Genomic DNA, 13,740 nt, shown 5'->3' with positions numbered 1-13,740 from the left:
CTGTGATGTACTGTTGAAAGTGTTTGCGAGCATCTAAACAGATGGAATTTATGGCACATGGTATTCAAATCTTCACTCATGCAGTTTGACAAATCCCCAACACTCCATACTTCCATTGTGAGTCTTTTGCTGTATTCAGCGCTGTGTGGACTGGTGGCTACATTTTGGGTGAACCTTAGTATTTCTCCGGCTTTCTTCCTATTTAATGTCATGATGTCACTTTCTTCAAGATCCTTGATGCATGTCATCAATAGGGTGTGACTCTTTGAGAGAGCTTCCTCCAAGGTGAAGGGTGAAGATGTGCAGATGACTGTAAATAATTAAAAAAATAAACACTATAATTAGACAATTGATAAAGAATGAACAGAAAAATAAAAACTGACAGCTACAACAACTGTCATTTTTACCATGAATTTCATCAACTAGTTACTATTATGTACTGTCAACACCCCCTCCCAACAAAGCCTTTTTTGAAGTTTAGTAATAATATGTTTGTATAATATTGTATATTACCAAAGGATTCCGTGCGTACATACCTTTCCGTGTGCGTTTTTTCTTCTTGGGTTGTCCCTGATGATTCAAGGTATCACTGGTTTTATCATTATCAGCCTTGCGTATGCCTACAAAGAGAAAACATGTATTTGAAAAACAAGAAACATGGCTACCAAACACAAGGCAGAAAACAAATAAAATATATACTTCTGATATCAAAATGGTTAATCACAATTTGAGACTTCCTTTTAAGTTCCAATACAAACAATAACAACCAAATATATCATGGGAGTTGATTTGTAATGACATAGTCTCCAACAAATGAACGATCATAATTATGTAGCATTGCAATTTGCAGTAACGATTCATGAGGGTCGTCATTATTTACACCATTACATTAAGTAGGGATTATATACGCAGACAGATAGATAGCAGCGCAGACCAGATAGGTTTTGAATTGCGTCCAAGGGCGACAATAATTACAAAGGTTAAAAAAAAAAAGAACATTGAAAATTACCTTCACAAACTGGACAGATCCATTCATGTTTTGGTACACAGTCATCTTCAACACCAGCACATTCATAATGCCACCAGCCAACAGGACAACCTTCTCCATCACATGCTATCATTGAGCTTGACTCCGGACCCATACACGCACAAAAACAGATCACTTTCAATAATATCGGTATCATTCGCGTTGAAAGAATTTTCATCGTCATCAACGTCAAGAGTTACGCATGACATGTCACATTTGGTGGCCATGTTTTGATCAATTATGCGTCATAACGCTACCGATAATAGTCGAGAACATCCGAACAAAACCCGAACGCCCTTATTAATATGCTAAGCTTGTTATGATCTTAGAAAGTTGCTGTTCACACCTTTGTACTACGAAAACAGACTTGTTTTCTTAGCAAACAGTGGAGGCGATGACTGTCCCTTTGATCTATGGCCAGTTGTCCTTCCTGGGGTTTTACTTCCATGCTTCAACGCTCACTTGTTCACTTTGTGTGCACACTCACCATGCAAATTACCCTGACCTATTTTTAGACGCAGTGTGTCGCATTGACAGTGACGTCTACGGATCTCCATGAGTCATCTGCCGGCTTGTTGACCGACCAGGCTCAGCACAAAGGTGTCTGTACCTACCTTCACGATCACTTTCTTCTCGTGGAAAAAACGCCCATTTTTTATTGACACTCTAAGTTTATGGGGTTTTTTTCAACGGAACATTCAAACTAAATAAAAACTAACGTTACCAATATAACAAGGCAAAATTCTTGCCGTAGTGAATCTGAAAACCCAATAGACGCCCATCTGCCAAATGATTGCCCATGGGCTTGTTTTCGGAAAACTTCGGTATAACCGTACTCGAATATGCTTGTACTGTGCTCCCTCATCGACCATGATAGAGATAACCATTCATTGTCTTGTGACTGCAACGCTCGAGCCCGAGGCTTCACGAAAACACGGAGCGTCGCAGCAGATATCTCTATGTGGTCGATGAGGGCGCACAGTACAAGGTTATTCAAGTACGATCATGGAGTATGCTATGTAGATGGTATCGGTACATACAAAATATTTCATTTAGCTTCAATTTTAGTAAAGCGAAACTCCGAGGACTGTGAGAGAGTCTAGGTTTGCTGCTGTCATGATAATATCTGCATGTATCAGTACAGCCTGTTTGTTGAAAGCAAACCCCCCAAACCACACATGATTCTGTTGGTATTGAATAGCTGTTGCAATTGCTAGGAATTTTCATGATTATAAATATGAGACCTTTGAGAGAAAAACATTTTACTGTAAGAAGCTACATGATTTTTTTGCCTGTGATTAAAGATGGAGGTTAGATCATGTCCTCTAAAACCAAATTCTAACTAGAGGAGAGCAACATGTGATTGAAACCAAATATCACACACACAGACACACACATGTACATTGTACAATGGAACTATTTTAATGTTGTAATCTTTGAATAAAAAGAGACAATCAATAAGAATTGTCTAAGAATCCCTGTTGTTATCTCTGTGAAATACGCCACCGTTTGGCTGTTGTTATGGGCATGGTTGCTAGGGCCAACAGTACTGTTTGCGAAGTTGAAACAGCCGCCAAGAGTGTGCCGAGGATTGTGGGATATATAATCAATTTCCATCATGCAGTCCAACTTCCGTCAAGCAAAAAGAAAGTTTTGTCCTCGCATGTTAATGTTTCGTTCCCAGACATTAATATTGCATCCTGTGTTAAGTAGATCTCGTCGATAAGAAAAGGAGGTTGCAATGTGACTAATATGTTTCTACAATCAGAGTATAAGGTTTTAGTGGGCTTAAATTCATATTTTGGCTTGACATTTAAATACTTTTTTCACCAAAACTTGGTGTACTACACTAAGGATTAATAGTATATAATGTGATGTTTAAAACGTTGCACCAACAATTAAACCTTTTTTACTGCAACTTAAATGTTATCACTCGAAAATAAAGTTTGGGACACACAAATGAAAATTTTTGTTTTGCAAATTAATTTTTGCTCTCTAAAACGAGTTTTATCTAAGAAATTGTAGTTTTTTGCTTTGTTATTTTTATTTTGACAGAAGAAATTAATGTCTTGTCATATAAAAGAAAAGTTTTATCCTTGTATTAAGTATTTTGCACTCAAAAATCAATTATTTATACCACAAATTTAGTTTTCATTTGACACCTGTGGGCCACCGTAGACACCACATCTAATCAATACTTTCTACAGTGGCATTCTCAATTTAATCTGAGAACCTCACTAATAGTACAACAGTTGTATCATTGAGTGAAGGTAGTACATGTAGATGAACACCTTAACTTGATTTCAAATGTATATCTACTTCATAGTTAGGCCACCATTGCATTGTGACCAAAGTACAGCCTTTTTTGACTTTCAGAACATTACAAAATGAGTTGGGTACGTGATGAATGGAAAGATGGTCTGCCACCAAGGGCTCTGCAGAAGATTCAAGAGTTGGAAACTTCTCTTGATAGACTCAAGAAAGAACAAAAACAGAAGCAGTTTCAGTTTGAAACTCTAGATCAAGCATACAAAAAGCAAATGAGAAAAGTGGAAGAAGAGAAGTCACAGAATTCAGTCCTGAAGAGAGAAAACCAAAATTTAATGGAGTCATGTGCTGAGATTGAGAAAAAACGAGAAAAAGTTCTTCATGAGTTGCAAACAAAAGATTCACACATTGCTTGCCTAGAAGGACAGCTGTCCCACATCAAAGCACAGTTGGAAACAGAGACAAGCAGAAATCTTCAGTTGAAAGGATATGTAGAAAAAGCTGAAGCAGAGCTTACTGAATCAATAAAGAAACTTGAAAGGCTGTCATCAGAGCATTCAAAGCTGCAAGAGAACTGCAACCTTCAGAAAAGACAGCTAGCAAACCAGAATGAGAAAGTGAAGAATTTACAGTATGACCTACGGAAAATGGAGGGTGATTTTGATCGCCGGGAAAATAGACATAGAAATTTCAGTTCATCATCACATGGTAATTGGATATTATTTTGAAAATCACAGTCTAAATTATTGGTCATGTTCTGTTACTTGAGTGGTAGGTATGGAACATTGAAACAAACATACTGTAGTTCAGTAGTTTATAGAAATTGAATGTAAACATTTTCATAATCTTATATAGAAAAACATTCACAATTTTAATGACCAGGAAGTCACTTACATTGTACATATGTACATGTTGTATGATTTGGTTGCAAGTTCATATGACCAACAAAACATAATGATAACATGAAGTGTCCCCTGTAAAAAACATTGTGTTTTAGTTAAGCTTGTATGCAAACTTCTTGTGACTATGACTGAGATACATATACAATGTATTGCATGCTATTATACATGCTGCATTACATTGGTTACTGTACAGCAATCAAGTCGGTGTGATAAACTTTGAATATACCATAGTCAAACTACATGTACATTTAGTTTGTAAATTGTACATTAAATTTAAAAACATTAAATTTTTCACTACTCCATATCACCTTTTAAAAAAGTCAATGCAAACAGTCTATCAAGCATTGGTCAATATAAAATGTGTTTATTACTATAATTAGCCTATTTCATTTATTCTGTTGATCATTGTCCTGAAATGAAATACAAAACACTCTCTGACCATAGACTTAGACTCTCATACATGTATTACAGGTACATGTAGTTACAATGGAGATGAAGATGTTGGTCTCAAACGGCAGTTGAAGGAGTTACAAGCAAAGTATGAAAATGAAGTGGCAGATCATGAGAAGGTTTTACAAGAACTGAAGGTTATGCAGACAAAGGTAGTGATTACAAACAATTTACTATATCAGTACACGTATATTCAGACCAAATGTGTTGAAGAATAGCTTAATGGATATACATGTACATGTATGGTGATGACTGAATATTAAGAATAGCTTAAATGTGATTCAAAATATTCACATTCACTCTTGCTAGATGTCATGTTCGTGAAACATATTCTGGTTTCAAAAACAGTACCCTCAGAGGGTTCTTCCAAGCTTGAGAGTAGTAATGGGTAATATTCATGATAATTTGCATATTTTATATTCATGAATAGATTAAAATTGGTACACTCAAAGTACATGGTGTATGATAGAGGGCCTCTATGACGTCAGAATCCCCTAATAGGACACCAAGGCCAAAATTTGAAGGAAAAAAAATTGCCCTTTTATTGCAAACTTCTGTTACTAGGACAACTGGTATCAAGATCACCAAAATATGAAGGTACTGAATATCGCAGCGTACCAAAGTGCTACAGATATGATGCAAGTGTCTATATATTCCTAACATTTGTGTTTCACCATCTTGAACGCTGCACAGGGTTGTGGGATTGCTCTCGCAATGCGCACCGGGAAATTTGAAGACGACTGTAGGGGTAGAATCAGTCGAAAGCCATCTTTACTATGGACAACACCATACACATTGATTACCGAATTATTTTGAGTTTCCGTGAGAGTTTGAAGAGATAACCATTCCATAAGCTTTTTTGGCTCTGCTGTCAGGGTATTGAAGTATAGAGTATAGGTGAATCATTGGTGTCCGTCAACTTTTTATATTTTCATCACCTTCTCTGAAAGTGACAGTCAGAATTCTTCGATATTTGGTGTGCATGTTCCCTGGGGGAGGCTATTCAGATTTGTTCATGCCAAGTTGATCTGTGCCATTTTCAATTTTTTATGATTTTTTTTCTCAAAAAAATGATATTTTCATCATCTCTCAAATACTACTTGTCAGATTGCTTTGATATCTGGTGTGCTGATGCGCAGATGGTACAGTACAGATCAAGCATAATGGGAGATTGTGCATGAACTGTGCTTGCTTCTTCAAAGCATTATGCTGGAAAACTTCATGAACAATGCTCTTGGGGATTAGTGTATGTAAACAGCACTCAATTTGCACCTTTGAGGTGTCCACAGAGCATCTCATTAACAGTGCATCAAGTTAACAATGCATCAGCATCTCATTATAAACATTGAATCTTGATAGCAGAGTACATGATTATTACTAAGTCACAAAGCATGTGCGCATAAAGTGCTGTTTATTCTGTATGAGAGATGCAAGCATTGTTCCATATAGATGCTTTGATGATGCAACAACAACAGTGCATCAATGCATAGTTAGCACCCCAATAAAGCATTCCCCGTCTCGTGGCAGATCTCGCGAGATATGCAAATAACCTAGCAACGATTGCTACGAGGGTCAAGCTTTGCGGATTGGCCATGTTGTTTATATGAAAGTCAACGCATTAGTCTGAAAGAAATACTACCGTTTGTGACCATATACAATCGTAAGTTGTCATGGAAGACATTGAAAAATTGAAAGCACACGAACTAAAGAGCATGTTACGAAAATATGGCATGTCAACAACAAGTTAAAAGAAAGATACGTCACAATGTCAACCGTCATTATATTTCCGAACTGACTGTCATTTCTGGGAATACATTGTCAGTGCCAAACTTATGCAGCATACTAGAAGGTTACAATATTTCAATCATGGGAAATGGTAATTAATGACAAGCAAAATCGAGTAGTTTTGATTATTAGTACACATGTACATGGTGGAAACATTTCCAGTCACCAATTTTCAATAGAAGTATATTAGAATGCAATGCACATGAAGTGTGGCGTAGTACTACACATCCACCGACCGTAAGCCCTTGAGAACCGTTGACATTTACACTGTTGACAAATACGGTTGAAAGCTAAAAGTCTTACACATTTTTAGAGTGCAAATGTCCCGTTTTGGTCCCAGAGTTCAGAATTGAAAAGTTCTAAATTATCGTCACAGGTCGGGAAATCATAGTCAGTTCCTGACAATCGTATTCCAATTTTACCATATGTTATCTTCATACAATACGTACCAGTCTAGTTCCCGACGATCGTATTCCGATTTTACCCTACCTTAACCCTTTCACCACCAATGACCTCATGGGATTGTGTGTTGTCCACCAGCCCCCTCACTAACATAAGGGCGGCCCTTTTTATTTTTCTGTTTCTCATCTCCCGACCGACCCTAATTTGCAGCTCCGACATCAGAAAAAAAAAAGTTTTTTTATTTCCGACCGACCCCTGAGCACAGCAAAATTGTAAGGTTGCCCTTGGCGTCTTAGGCCAGTTCTGCCGAGGCCACGACCTTGCGACATTGGCCCCCTAAAATTACAAATGAAGCAATAATTTTCCCACCTTGCGTCGCTTTGGCGCATTCATTTTACGGCAGACATCAACATTATCTAAGTCCACGGCCGGACCAGGCCAGGCTAGGCTCTGACTTGACGTGAATCCCACAAGAAGTATACTGACTGCGTAAGGGAAAGTTTTGTTGACATAATATAAGATACAGTGACAACGCGCAGTTCTATTGTTAACATAAAAAATGCCACAAAAATATCAACTTTGATAAACTTAATCTACAAATTAAAACATTAGAGGGATTAGATGCGACGTCGAAATGGACGTCTCTCGTCACATGTTTTGTCTACTGTCGCTGTCGTGACCTCTGACCTAATCACTGACGTGTGCGAAACACTGAACTTGCTACCGGAACATCTATCTGCCATGCCACAGCTCAGAAGCCTTCGTGAACCAAATTTATGGGACAGGTTGTGATTTTCATTTGTTGATGGGTTAAATTACATGTGTATTTTGATTCCGAAAAAGCTGTGTTAGGGGATCGTGTTGCATGATGTTGACAGTGCTAGTGACACATGTTGGGCACTGAATCAATGCGTAATCACTGGCATGGCATGGCCACTATAGACGGCCGATGCAAGCCCGGTCAGATATGAAGAACGAACTTGTTGTGCAAATCAGAAAAAAATTAATGTAATATTTACAGAGCATCCCAACTTTGACTTTGTTGATAGTTTTAGTTAAAGATTCAAGTTCTGAGTTTCAAGGACACCTAATGTCAGCTTTCCGTATCATTGCAAGTTTACGGTACGGTACGTAACTATGCTGTCATTTGATATAGCAGGACCAAATCATGATACACAGCCAGTAACGGTTAATTAATAAAAAATAAATTATTTTAAAGTTTGTTTGACTATTATTTGTAAGTTTTTCGTTCACATTTGGTACTTTTTAAAGTCAGGGATTTTTTTTCTTCAAAATGTCATGAATTTGAAGAGGGAATGATAAACACAGCAGTGTACTAACAATTTTAAAAATGAAACAAGTGGTTACAAGTTTAGGATTTCTCTAAGTTTTTATTCAATCATATGTTCACTGTGACTTATTTTGAAGTTGTTCATTGTCCTTGTCTGAAAAAAGGGAATTATAAATTTTAGCACTGCTATTCATTGATATTCAGATTAAAAATTGTGACTACCTGGCTGTCCAATCTTTCTAAACAATATATCATTCATATATATATATATATATATATAACTTAAAATTACATAATCTTAATTGCCTTCTTTTTCTAAGGTGTAATGTGTAGTACACAATTTTCAAAAAATAGCTTACTGGAACTATTAGGAATGGAATTTTTTTATGTAGTTAGGTAATGGTCTATACGTAATGGAATATCTCAGACCACAGTATCTCTATAGTGGTCTGAGATAATTTATATGAATATTTCATAGACAATAATGACCCCACTCCCTGTCAAATGACACCACTTTTTGGAACCAAGGGGCCTGTGTCCCCACTTGTTGGAAACCTTGGCAGAACACCGCCGTCTAACCCCCCCCCCCCCCCCCCCCCCCTCACCCACCCACCCACCCAACCCCTTTGTTTCGTCAGAGCAACATGTGTCTTTCATCATGGCAGAAGCCGTTGAGGTTTGATGAGGGACAGGGCTCAAAATTAATACTGTCACGCGGTACATTTTGCTGCAATGTAATAATAGCTCAGAATATTTCCATCATTTTCAAAATTATGCTTAAAATTGGTAAAAGTCATACTGCATTTCTAATTTCTTGACCAGTTTTTAGCTTTAAATCAGTTGTATTATCAGGGAAATGACCGACTCCATAGCGTTTCATGACCCATGACATGCATGACCTTTGAAGACATTCCGATGTTTACATTATTACTTTTAATTACTTTTAAACAGTAAATCCCAAAGGGGTTCTGAGTTCTATAAATGTTTACATGTTATCTGGTGGATCATTTTGACAAGTTCACACTGAAGAAAAATGTTTCATAGAAGTAATGGTTTATATAAATGAAAATTCATCTAGCACACTGATGACAATCACGTAAGTGTTTCAAAAAGTTACATACTAAAGTTCAAATTGAATAACTTGAAAACATTGTTAGCGATGGCAATGCCACTTTGATTAATAGGACGAATGTATTAGTACTCCTGATAAAATCACACAATAGTTCATGGCTACAGATATACACCCATCAGGATGATAAGTATTTAATCATCTTCTTACAAAGTTGTTCTACAGACTTGTCAACCTTGCTAAAATGAAGGAAAGAGACTTGTAACAAGGAATTCAATAAAGAGAAGAGAAACGAAGTTGTATAGAGACTAACAGGACAGAAAGGACAGAGAATAGAACTGAAAAAATACATTTTTTTTTCTTGCCCCCCTTTTTTTTTATTTTGCCCGCCCGACCCGCCTGACTATTCCATTGGAGATGAGAAACAAACAAAAAAACACCTCACCCTAATGTGAGAGTGAGTGTGGTGTAATCAAACTGATATAAAAATACTTAGAGTTGCTTATTTTTAAAAAATAAGGTATCATTTGAATGGAAAATAAATTTTCTACATCATATTAGCAAATACATACATTCAAATATCACACACATAACCGAAAGATGGATTAATGTAATAAAATATTAATAAAACAAACATAGGTTGTTTATTTATTGACATATCACAAATAAACAAAATATTTATATTACAAACAAAATTCAAAATACCAACATTTATGTTCCTACAAAACTTCTGTATACTGGTTAAATGGTCAAAATCGGCGAAAATTTGTCAGAAAATGTTATTTTTAGTTGTAATAAATTTGAACGAAAATAATTAACGGCTCACTAATCCGATTACAATGCAATAGTCAGCCCCGTACCGGCAATCAAAGGGACAAAAATATCTGAAGTCATCGCCCCAATACCTTCTGAAAAATCAAAAGTGACGCTTTTCGCCGACATACTTACCCACGAAAGCAAATATGCAGTCGGGACTTTGAAGTTACGTTGCGATAATCTGATCCTTCCATATACTGTATCGAGTTCACTCAGCCATCTCCTTGTACAAAACATCGTATTCATAGTCAAAATTGAGTGGAAATTTCTACGAACAGCACCTTTATTTACATTGCAAACGATGTTAGGGGAGACATATTTTGCTTCGGCGTTGTTGAAATTTGAATTTTACATTGAAAAACTCGCGTAAAAAATCCGATCGGAAAATCACCCATATCACGAGTATGTTTCCCTCCACTGACCTCTACCACTGAGCTAATACAAATACAAGTCATTATTGTGCCGTAACAAAAAGAAATAAAATCAAAATAATCCACGATATAGCCCCAAATTACCCCCAGAACGTTAGCATGGGCGTCGGCACGGCCACAAGATTGCGTAAATTTGAACGACATTCAAAAATTCAACCGTAAACTGCCATCGGCAGCTCACACTGCCTTAGCGGGAATTTGATGCTTGTATACAATGTGTTCCCATAGCTAAATACTTGTATTCAACGATGTATTTCAAGTCAAATTCTGTCGAAATATCCAAAGATAGTGACATAATTTATATCGTAGGCCATGTTATGAGAGCCGTTAATTACTTCCGCCATGTTGAAATTCAATTTCGTGAGCGAAAAACGCACAAAAAATTACGATCGCTCGTCATTTGGATGGTACTCCAGATACCGTTCACTGTCATGCTTTCAAAATGGCTGTGTAGATAAACAAGGCTAATATGCATGTGTGGAACTAGTTATGGCAGCAAATTTTGCAGCAATAGCTGCCGTTAAACGGCTTAACGGCGAGGTAGGTGAATGAACTTTGGCGTTCCCGCAATAGCGGGAATTGGTGGGCGCCCTAGCGCGTTCCCGCAGTAGCGGGAATTGGTGGTGAAAGGGTTAATAACGTAGAGTAAAATCGGAATATGGTCGTCAGGAACTAGACTAGTACTGTATGAAGATAACTTAGAGTAAAATCGGAATACGGTCGTCAGGAACTAGAACAGGGAATCACCGGCGATGCGTGAAACACGTGTATGTGTCAGCCATGTTATAATTGAGTTCGATGAACATGTTGTAGAAGTCATAGTCCAAATTCGTAAAATAAAACGACATAGTATCTCTGAATTTTAAATTTAAATACATATATATAACTCATTTATAAATTTATATGATAAAATCAAAAAATTCTCAACCGCTTTCAAAGTATTTAGCGGACCCAGACGAATTTAGCCAACGAATTACAGACTAAAAATTACATCATTGCCAACTATTAATTAAAAATTTATTTAATTTTAGTTTATACAGAATATTTTCATAAGCCTGAACACTCCATTCCTCCTGGCATCTAGTTCACAAACCAGTGTTCAAATATGCTCACAGGAAATGTCAGAGGATGTACGACAAGTTGGCATAAACATATTTGTATTGATATACTCAACTTTACTATCACACTTTGGTAAGCTTGATAATCTTTATTCAGGACCGTCAGTGTATAAAAAACCCCATTAAAGTCGGCAACGAATCATAAATATTGTTATTGTGATTGATGTACCACACCGCCAACCCCTTCAATGAATCGGCCTTCCATGTAACAATTACGTGGTTCACTCATACCATGTCTTATACCAATCTGATTAAAATCCGATGTAGATGTCGGCTAATCGTTCATTGCTATTTTACCTTCGTTATTTTGCCTGAATTGATCTTCTTGGTACATGTTTACATTTTTTAACCTGATCGGTAGAGGAGGCGATCAAACATGTACCACGAAGGTCAATTCAGGCACAATAACGAAAGTAAAATAGCAATGAACGATTAGCCGACATCTACATCGGATTTTAATCAGATTGGTTTTATACAAGCTGCAATAACTGTAGCGTATATTGTGATTTTGAGGGTTCTTTCCTCTGTAATTGTACCTTTTTCCATTCCGATGTTTGACTGGAAGCAATCGCTACAATTTCTCCAACGGTAACGCAAATGGACGAGGTCACACTGAAAACATGAGTGAGATGTCAGTGTACTACCCGTTTCAAAATGTTGCTACTTTTGGGGTTTTCCTCATGGTCGAATTGCAGAGCCAAACTTGCGAAATATTAGGAGAACAAGAGGTTAATTTGCTATTTCGTTATTTGATGGGCGATAATGCAATATTATAGCGTAAAGTTACGGGGAATGACAGAAAATCTTTAGTCAGTGGTTACGATGCCTATAGACTCTATGCTTTGCCACAATGCTCTACAATTCTGGCCCTCACTTCCGGTTCTAAAACAGCGCCCCTAGTGCCCAAACAATCATATCTTTTATCTTTTCGGGGCTTCTTCGATAACCGGCATACGGTGTATTACTGCCTTTACACCCAAAAATGTGGCCTTATCATGGTATAAAGTGGCACAACAAATACTATTTCTTCACAAGACTAGTCTTTGGTAGCCGGTCTAGCCCAAAGATTTTTGATACCCTTGCTACAGCTCTATGTTGGATTGCTTCAAATGTATACGAAATACGTGACATTCTTCATTTACTAGATGACTTCCTGACAATTGACCCACCACACTCTGACAAAGACAAAACTATGGTGCTGCTGTCATTAATGTTCAATACTCTCCGCATCCCTACGGCGCCACACAAAACAGTAAGCCCTTCTACATGCCTTGAATACCTGGGAATTATACTAGATTCTGACAAAATGGAAGCCAGACTGCCGAAAGAAAAAGTGAATCGAATCTGTGAAATTCTCAGATCATTTCTCAACAGGAAATCATGCACAAAACGAGAACTGCTGAGCTTGTTAGGCCACCTAAATTTCGCCAGTCGCATCATACGCCCAGGACGGACTTTCGTGTCATATCTTATTTCCCTATCTACTACAGTTAAAGAACTTCACCATCACGTACGCTTAAGTCAGGAGTGCAGACTTGATATACATATGTGGTTGAAATTCCTTTCACAGTGGAACTGCATCTCCTTTTTCTTAGATGACAATCATTCAATTGCAGCAGATATGCATCTCTACACTTATGCGACCGATAAACCCTTTGGGGGTTACTACGACAATAAGTGGTTCCAAGGTAGTTTTCCCGACAACCTTATTTCAGATGGTGACAAGTTATCAATGGCTTTTCGGGAACTCTATCCCATTGTGATGGCAATTGTTCTATGGGGTCACACATGGACAAGCCGACGGATTTTATTTTATTGCGACAATATGAGTGCTGTCGATATCATCAACAAAGGACGATCCAAAGTAAAGATAATAATGAAACTTATGCGCAAATTGACCTGGTGCACAGCACTCCATGGCTTTACAGTACAAGCACGGCATATCCCCGGCGTACGTAATGATATTGGGATGATTGCCGATGCATTATCTCGTTTTCAGATGCAGAAGTTCCGCAAATTGCTGCCTACAGCAGACATGCTACCCCACCAAATCCTGCCACCAGAGGACCTATTCAAGATATAGACCTGCAGGTAAACAAATTGTGGACGTATGCTATTAGCAACCAGACAGCCAAAGCATATCAGACTGCGATGACACGATTAATCCAATTCATCACTATG

Source organism: Glandiceps talaboti, chromosome 2 (assembly GCF_964340395.1).
Source record: "Glandiceps talaboti chromosome 2, keGlaTala1.1, whole genome shotgun sequence".
In the NCBI taxonomy this organism is placed as follows: domain Eukaryota; kingdom Metazoa; phylum Hemichordata; class Enteropneusta; family Spengelidae; genus Glandiceps; species Glandiceps talaboti.
Note: the sequence above shows the minus strand (reverse complement) of the source record.